This window comes from Xenopus tropicalis, chromosome 6 (genome assembly GCF_000004195.4).
Source record: "Xenopus tropicalis strain Nigerian chromosome 6, UCB_Xtro_10.0, whole genome shotgun sequence".
Classification (NCBI taxonomy): domain Eukaryota; kingdom Metazoa; phylum Chordata; class Amphibia; order Anura; family Pipidae; genus Xenopus; species Xenopus tropicalis.
Window position 1 is genome coordinate 51,035,933 of NC_030682.2, and position 9,864 is coordinate 51,045,796.

Below are 9,864 nucleotides of genomic sequence, written 5' to 3' on the forward strand. Positions count from 1 at the left end.
AATAGGCTGGAAATGTAGTACATGATGTTTTAGGCTTCTGTACCAGCCCAAGGCAACCACAGTCCTTTAGCAGGGAAGATCGGTGTCTTTATAGATGCTCCAGTACCTCCCCATATTCTTTTCTGCTGATTCACTGCCATGGTCTGAGGTTAGGGACTGACTCACAATATATTTGCTATATAGAATTCATTTAGATTCACATTATATGGCAGCTTTGAAACCAGCTTTGAAACCAGTGCAATTAGAATAAAAATGTAATAATCAGACCTGTAGCATAAGGCCAGCCTAATTTTCTGCTATTCCAGAATTTGCTACTACCCCTAAGCTTAGCTTCTCAACAGCTGCTCCCCAAGATGGGGAGCTCCTGTGTCAACTGTAAAGACCTATATTATTACTACTACTATAGGGATTCTAAAACTTTTCGCCAGTGCATTAAGTTTAGTATATAAAATATGGCATTTCTAGCCATATGCATTTCTAGGCTTCATTCTCCTTTAAGGGATGAGACAGTTGAGATCAGACACAACATGGATTTACTGCTCGGGGTCATTAATTCAGATGCCTTGAAGGTAGCCAAGCAAAGCAGAAGGATGCAGAGAGTATTGTAAGTGGGATTCACAGTCACACACCCACCTCTAAAGACCAGTGCAGACCATGATGCCTTTGGGGTAAAAACACAGTGAGTTATTACATCCCTAGGCAGACAGTATACAACCTTGCAAGTTTCTGCAACAGACTGAAAACAATCCCAACAGATAGAAGCTGACACACTGAAACTGAAAATATTACCCAGAAAGTAACTGAAGATTTATATTTGGTAAGAACTTTCTGGGTGTGAAGAGAATGGATTTACCTCTCACTGATCAGGCAAAACTGCAAAAAAAAATGGCTATTAACTATAAACACTGGCTAATCACAAGTGAGTTCCTTGTTAGGTCTGACAAGATCTTACATAAGCTCTAACTGGGCCACTCCCTTCAGCTGCACACAGGAACCTAAATCATGACATTTATTTTTAGACAGCTTTTTTTTGTGTAGAGACCAAGATTTTTTGGTTGAAGTCAAGGCCATGAGTCTTGTTTTAAAGCAATGTGGATAACAATGAACTCTCTTGCCCAGGATATACCAAAGAATGAAACTAGGCTCAACCTGAAGGGTGAGGCTCATAGGCAGGGACAGCTATATAGATGAATCTTAGCTTGTTTAGCAGCTCTGCAAAAATAATGCTGCTTTACACCTTTACAGATGAGCTGTGAACAGCACAAGCTCTTCTCTTTCAAAGTGAGGAAGTACAATGTGAGAAAAAAATGTACCATTTAGTCTTGATTGTGTGCTGCTCATATCTATAGCGGGTGTGCATATATATACACACACACACACACACACACACACTACGGTTTTCAATCCAGCCCTTTATCAAGGCCTGATAAAGGGCTGGATTGAAGCCCGAAATATTGCCTTTGGCACTTGAAGTAAAGCTATCACTTTTAACCGGTGTGCTGCTGTTTTCATTATTTTTGTCCTTATTTACCTGGGCAGAGGGTACAGCGTGCACCTGGGGCTACAAGAAGCTATTTTCACTGTGTAGCACATCTTAACCGATTCTATTAAAATGCAGTGTTGACACATAAAAACCAGTCTCTTGAAGGAAAACCCCTATACTCAGAGCCCATTTACCTTAACAAGGTTTCAAATTTAGAAAAACATTGGTGGTATAAGCCCTTTATCAACATTCCAATGTGTCACCCTAACTGACTGACTAACTGGGCTTTCATGGAATATCTAGAAGAGCAAATGAACCTTAACTCCAAATCTCACCCTAAATGACACTGAGGCTGAGCCCCCCCACGCAGTCTGGAAACCACAGGCTTAAAGGAAAACTATACCCCCAAACAACATAGGCCTCTATAAAAATATATTGCATAAACCATCTCATATGTAAAACCCTGCTTCATTTAAATAAACCATTTTCATATAATAGTAGTCATAATTTAGAAGTATGTGCCATGATTAAGAATTAAGGGCCACCTCCTGGGATCATAGGATTCACAGTGCACACAAACATTCTAAAGCTGGCCATACACGCACCGATAATATCGTACGAAACCTCGTTTTGTACGATATTCGGTGCGTGTATGGCATGTTAACGAGTCGACCGATATCGCAGGAAGTAGGTCGCAGGTCAACTCGCCGATCGGCCAGGTTAGAAAATTTTGATAGAAGGCGCCTGACCAAAATCTGCCCTCAGGGCTGAATCGGCAGAAGGAGGTAGAAATTCTATTGTTTCTACCTCCTTATCTGCTGTTTCAGCCCTGAACGGTGTGTGGCGGATCTGACGATGTTTCGTGCGACCATCGGTCGCACGAAACATCGTCAGATTGCCACGTGTGTGGCCACCTTAAGCCAAATCAGCCAATGAATGGACAGAGTCCTGCCTTTTGCTCCCACACTTCCTCCTGTTACAGTTAAGGTGGCCATACATGGGCCGACTATAGCTGCCGATATCGGTCCCTTGGACCGATTCGGCAGCTAATCGGCCCGTGTATGGGGAGAGCAGATCGGCCTGGCCGACCGATATCTGGCCTGAAATTGGCCAGATCTCGATCGGCCAGGTTAGAAAATCTGGTCGGATCGGGGACCGCATCGGCTCGTTGATGCGGTCCCCGATCCGACTGCCCCATTGCCGCCCACATAATCCGATCGTCTGGCCCCAGGGCCAAACGATCGGATTATTATTTTTTTTACCTAAATGGTCCCCGATATCGCCCACCCGTAGGTGGGGATATCGGGGGAAGATCCGCTCGCTTGGCGACATCGCCAAGCGAGCGGATCTGCTCGTGTATGGCCACCTTTAGAGCTGCATTATTTCTGGTCATGTGATCTCTGAGGGAGCACACAGCCCATCACTAAATGGTGGATTAAGGGATAGGATGTAAAAGGGCAATATTTACTGATATATGTATTCCATTTTGTCAAGATTCTTTAATAGGTCACTTAACATAATATAAACTATTGTTAGTTAAGTATTCAGCTTATTTACAAACATAGGTACTAATTTACTCAAGTGCAGCTGCAAATAGAAACCAATCTGTTCTTTGCTTTCTAACGTTCCGACAATTCCAAACTAACTGTTGATTAGCCGCTACTGGAAACTGCATTTGTGTATTTATCACCCATGTTTATAAATCAGGCCCTTTGCTTTCAGATTATAGCTACATGGCATATTGCAGCCTGTGTGGTAGGTGCAGCGTGCAATGAAACAGGTACAGCTACAACTGTACGCACAGGTACGTGACTGAGTGTCCAGAGTATAACCTACATCTGCAGTACTTAACCTATGGCTTGGGACCCAAAAAAAGTGTTCACACATACAGGGTGGAAAGGGATAAATCTGTATTTTTTTCCAGATAGCAGAAAAAAACACAATGTATGCCATTAGCAAGCTATATATACTCTCAGTCTTTTGTGACTGTAACACATGCTGCTAGAGCTCATCACAAGCTGCCATTAAACTCCAAACACAACTGTATGTGTAAATAAGGGAGGAGTGTTTGAAAAACAAATGTGAATTTTTGCATGTTCTTGTTCTGATTATTGGGGGGAAAACAGCTCAACTAATGTGTTGTATGTCTCTCATACTATTCCTAATAAATCTGTGTATTAATTTAAGCACACCAGCGTAAGGAAAAATGGGTACCTTGAATTAGGAGGAACAACTACACAGAATTAATCCATTCCCTCCTACCAATACTGTTTGATACTTCCCTCTTGTTAACTGAATTCTGCCATCAAAGTTACACTCTGACAATTGCAGGAAATATGTCAGTGTCACAAGTCTTCCCAGGAAAGTAGTACAGGTATAAAACATGTAATGGTGTCCAATTATTTTTAAACATGGACAGCTTGAATCACTAATAATATTTGTAAACGTTATACATACATACATATTATATATATACATACATAGTATATATATATTATATATATTATATATATACATATTATATATATACACATATATATATATATAATGTATAAAGCACCAACATATTATATATATCAACATACAGGGAGTATATATCAACATACAGGTTCCATAAAAATACTGACCAATACAGAAAAGTGCCCTGCTCATTGGAGCTTACAATCTAAAAAGTTAAAGAGGGTATGAATCACAAAATATACTTTGTATTTTCAACTGTACATAAAGGCAACTACAATGTGTGTGTAGGCACAACACAATAAGAAAATCATCATAGCTGTGGCACTGGCACAATGTGCAAGTTGTAAGGAGAATGTACAGGAGAAAAGAACCTTTGTGAATACTGTCCAAGTGGAAACTAAGTGCAAAGCACTAAAATAGATGCAAAAGTGAGCCTTTGGCCTATGCAATGTTTCTCTGGAATAAAAACTCCACACCACTCTGTGCCATGTCATTTAGATCAATGAAAACCTAGATCAATGTGCATTTATTTTTGGGCCTGTTGGAAACAAAAGGTGGATTTCATTCATCTAAATGACAGGCAGTACGGTGAGGTATCAGCATTTCTCTAAGGCTAATGGCAAGTTTCAATGGACAGACTTCCAAAGAAAAGAAACCTCTCTTTATGCATTGGCAGTGACCACATAGGCAGTGATGCACTGGTATTCTGCACACACAACAAGCTATGCCCATATGCTTTATATTAAATCATAACGGAAGCTAAACCTTAGGGTGAAGACACACAGGGCAATTAGTCACTGGGAATAACCATGTGCCCTTTGTGTTGTGCCAATCAGTCGCCACAACTTTTAAATCGGCGTGTCTTTGCCATTAAGGTGGCCCAACCAATATCTGGCTAAAAACGAACAGATGTCGATTGGGCAGGTTTAAAATTCCCATTGAGGGAATTGAGCTTTACTCATGGCATGATTTCTCAATCTGAACTACATGATGGTAAATAAATGCAAATAAATACTTTTATGTCATCACAGTAGAGGCCATTAACACTGAAGGCAACAGATATACATTTAGAAGTAAATACTGATACTAATAACAGCCACTAAGCATTTAGGCTGATGGCTCACTGACTGAGCAAGTTAGTTGCCTGCGATAGATTGGAACACCAAAGCGATGCACAGGTCTTTCCGCTGGCGGCTCCCATTGTTGCCGGCGGAAAGGCATTTTGCAGCGGTTAGTTGCCCACAGTAGCACAACCTATCCTGGGCAAATGACTCGCTCTGTGGCCCATCAGCCTTAGGAATGACCAAAATGCAAAGCACCATTACAAAGTACAATGCAGTAACTGTTTAGTCAAGCCTTCAGTATATGATCAGCTGGCATAAGCAAATACTTGTGGGAGTTCTGCAACAGCTGAAATGTAAAATGTTGACTATACCTGGGTGAAAGGCTATTGATGACAGGCCTGATATCTGCTTTAACCAGTGTACAATCTGCTTGTTAGTGAGGTGCAACACAAAGCAATGAAGCCCAAGCTCACGCTGAAGTGCAATTCGCAGTACCCATGAGACCAGCGTTCTATGTCATTTTAAATACTTTCTCTTAAAAAAAAAACCCCAAAGATTATAATTTATTTGTACCATATAAATAGACCAAGATATGAGAGGCAACAGCTTAAAGGGCTCAGCTATACAGGTACTTTGCCCTGCAGCACGTCTTACCATCCTGAATAATTTTTTCCGTGCCCATCTGATGCTGAGCAGGTGGCTAGCGTACAGGATATCCTTTTCACTTTTGAGAGCAGTTTTGGAAAATGCCAGCACCAGCTGAGCTCTGTTCTTTATTTTGCCTGGCCCAAGTCCCATGTTCAGCCAGCCTGCCTCTGAGCTAATGTAAAGTACAAATGAATAGAATATTCCACCCCCCTTCCCCCCCCCTCCGTACCAACCACACTTCCAGTGGCACAAAAAAAAAAAAGTCAGTGCCATGTCCTGCTGGCACAGCCCTAAGGAAATATACCAATAAATGTCTCATTCCATAAAAAGTTAGAGGCAAGAGAAACAGACAGCGCAGGATTATTCATTCATAAAACAGTAATAAATGAATCATTTAGTCTGTTAGCAAAAACAAAACCATCTGACAAGTTAAAAAAAATTGCTCTAGTGCTAAGTGGGTCATGGGGGGAATTAACCAAACACTAACTTAACCCACTTCTCTTGCTAAGCCACAGACTGCGGCCATATTCCTTACCCAAAGTCTGCCAGTGACATCACAGAAGGGGGGGTCAGGGAGGTGTACAGGGGTCACTCTCATAGTATTTCTTATGTACTATGTGCAGGGAGCAACTGCCATCCTCAACACATGCACAGTTAGGACTATGGCACAACCTAAACAAGTGATCAAAAGTGAAACATTCTGCCTGTGGCAGTTAGACATGGGCACTACTTAGGAACACCAAAACTGTTCAGGTAGGCTTCCTTCTTCCAAGTCTGGCATAGCATTGCCCCCTTATCCAAATGACTTATGTTTACAATTTCCTTTGCATGAGCAGAGGTACTGGAGTCATGCATTTCATGGATATACTATGCCTCGACATTGGTGTAGGTGTGTACAGGGGTTGCCACGGTTATCTATTTCATTATTTCTGCTCCTGAGCCCGAATTACCCATAGTATCTGGGCATCCCTTGTGCATGGAACAGTTTCTATGTCCATATTAATGCAAAGTCTTACAAATATATATGGTACAGGTATGGGACCTGTAATCTGGAAAGTTGTTATTCAGAAAGCTCCGAATTACAGCAAGGCCGTATCCCATAGACTTCTTTTTAATCAATTATTCAAATTTTTAAAAACAATTTCCCTTTTCTCTGTAGTAATAAAACAGTAGCCTGTATTTGATCCCAACTAAGATATAAATAATCCTTAACGGAGGCAAACATTTCTATTGGGTTTAATTTATGTTTAAACTATTTTTTTGTAGACTTAAGATGTGGAGATTCAAATTACAGAAAGATCTCTTATCCAGAAAGCTCCAGGTCCCAAGCATTCTGGATAATTGGTCATATACCTGTACTAGGGGTAGATCTTGGAGCAATTTCAGATATGCAGACTAAGAATTCATGACTTATTAGCATATGCTATTCTTAGTTACACACACAGCTTCATTTTCTATCATATATGCTGCCAAAAAGTTTCCAGGGATCAGTCCAGTTTATACTATTCACACACAGAGGATACAATGAGAACTAAATAACAGGGGGTACAGGAGGCCCTGATAACCATGGACTGCCAAACCTGCTCTAACATGGCAGCCAATGAAGTCACCCACAGGGCCCTATTGCCCCCACTTATTCTAAAGCAGGTATAAAGAAAAGGGCACACTCAGTGTTGTTAAGACCATAGTGCTTGCATCTTGTGCCAGCCAGATGTGCATCAATAACAAACCCCATGAACCCTCCCACTACCACTGTATATGTGCCAACTAGACCATGTATAGTAATTAGCTTGGCATAGCAGGAAAAAAAAAAAAAACAGATTGCTAGGTAAAATATGGCACTTTTGAACAAAAATGTACACAACGTCCCTTTGGTAATTGGGTCCAAGCACAAACTGTCAGTTTAGAGCAGTGCTTCTCAACCTTCCTAATGCCGCAACCCTTTAATACAGTTCCTCATGTTGTGGTGACCCCCAACCATAAAATTATTCCTAAAACCATCGGAAATATGTGTTTTCCGATGGTCTTAGGCGACCCCTGTGAAAGGGTTGTTTGACCCCCAAAGGGGTTCCGACCCACAGGTTGAGAACCATTGGTTTAGAGCATAATGCATTCTGCTGGGAGGCCAAACACAGGAAAACAAACCACTACTACCAACGACACAAAACAAGCCCCCATCACCACACTGGTGAAGTCCTCCCAGTGTTGGAAAGAGGAAGGGGGGTAATAAATATTTTCCACTTTTTTTAGTCCCATTCAAGTAGGCAGCCAAGATACACAACAGACTTGCAACTAAAAAGAGGAAATCAGCTTCCAAATTAGCAGCGAGGCTGTAATTGCAGACAAAACATTTATGTCTGTACAATTTCTTAGCAAGTGCCCCCAGTTATGGATCATGGAGATTATGGATGGACTACAACTCCCAGGAACCTTGAACATTTATAATGAAAGGATAGCACTATATGTATGCAAGGGTTCTGTGTTGAAGCAGGCTGTGTGCGTGTTGCAGTTGGTCAACAACAACAAGGATACAAAGGCTGGGAATGACTGATGAGCAAAAGAAGCCTTGTTACATATGGAAAACCAAACAATATTTTTCATATATACATATATAATCTATAAATATCAATCCTGTGCCCTTTATTCTGTTCACAGCCATGAAAACCGAGGCCAAAGCAATAGGAAATAATGTACACATTGGCGTATGGATCATACATTTCTAGGCTCTGGTGCAGTTGGTAAACTACAGATCTCGCCTTAAATGGTCGCCGGGGAACACTGGGAGTTGTAGTACATATCGGCCGTAGCTTTAGGAAAGCCTGCCCCAGTAGCTCATTGCAAGAGTGAATACAGTAGGTGAATAACTTACATCCATGCAGTAGAGGGAAGGAAGGGAGGCGATGCAGGCTCTCCGGGAGATGGCTGCTAAGAATCCAGCGGCAAATCCGTGGCTAGAACTTCTAGTAATAGGTTACTAAGTCGATATACTTTGGTCGCCTGTGGTCCCCCTTTTAATATTGCAGCTCCCCCATTGCGCAGCATGAAGCTCTTCTTGCAGCTGCATTGACACTGCACAGCAACATGATGGGGCTTGCTGTTATTATCCGCCGCTGCAGGGGAACGAGCCAAAACGCCGCGCATTCGCACTGGCGCACCGCCCCGCCCTTCCCTGACGTCCGGCCGATGGGAGGGGCTGAGTGATGACAGGCGTCGTCACGCTCATGGGCGTGGCTGCTAGCTAGTCAATCAAGGGTTGCTAAGGAGTGTGTTTTGATATAGGAGGTGGTGAAATTACTGTACTGTAATGTAGTTATATCAGAAAAAGGAGGGAGTCCAGTTCTTATCGCTTGTATCGATAATTAGAGCGGGGTATAATGTTCCCAAAAGAAAGCTACTAAACCAATATTGACAATGAGTGCTTATGAGTTGGCACTCACCAGTCGTGACTCGTAAAAATGCCTACAGGGCTTAACCAAGCAATATTTTTTTATATGTTCCCCGTAGCAGGCTGTGCATTTTCGATGTTTGACTCTGCATGGGGATTTTGTTAAATTGATAACTACTAAGAAATCTATTAATGCCCCCTAGTGGGTAACGGGGAGGTGTGCCACAGTATCTTATTGGCGATGTCTGCTAATAACTGGCTTCATTCTGCATCCAGGGAGGGCTTCAGTGGGATCTAATGCATACCTCCCAACATTTGAAAAATAAAAGGAGGGACAAAAAGATTTAGTGCGCGTAGCACGGCAAATTTTTGGCCACACCCACTTTTGTAGCCACGCCCTAATTGCCGCACCCCATTTTTTCCCAAAAAATATTCCTTTTATATAGTTCAAATGGTGGGATCAGACGCAAAATGTGTTATACCTTCATACTGTACTAGCTAAGGAAAAACTATGTACCAGTTTTACCCCCCCCACAGTGCCCCCAATTGACCCCATATCAGTGCCCCCAATTGCCCCACAGACAGTAGCCCCCATACACAGTGCCCCCATATAAAGTGCCCCCAATTGCCCCTATAGAAAGTAGCCCCCATACACAGTGCCCCCAATTGCCCCCGTTGACAGTACCCCCCATACACAGTGCCCCCATAGACAGAGCCCCCAATTGCCCCCGTTGACAGTAGCCCCCATAGACAGAGCCCCCAATTGCCCCTGTTGACAGTAGCCCCCATACACAGTGCCCCCATAGACAGAGCCCCCAATTGCC

General features: G+C 42.4%; 1 protein-coding gene across 1 annotated transcript in view; it reads right to left on the minus strand.

Moving 5' to 3' along the window:
- The window catches only part of snrk (SNF related kinase), a 45,853-nt gene extending 37,035 nt beyond the window's left edge, over positions 1-8,818 (minus strand). Inside the window, 1 exon segment of the mRNA NM_001130352.1 lies at positions 8,525-8,818. The gene's annotated coding sequence lies outside the window, so the exon portion shown is untranslated.
- Between the last annotated feature and the right edge of the window lie 1,046 nt (positions 8,819-9,864).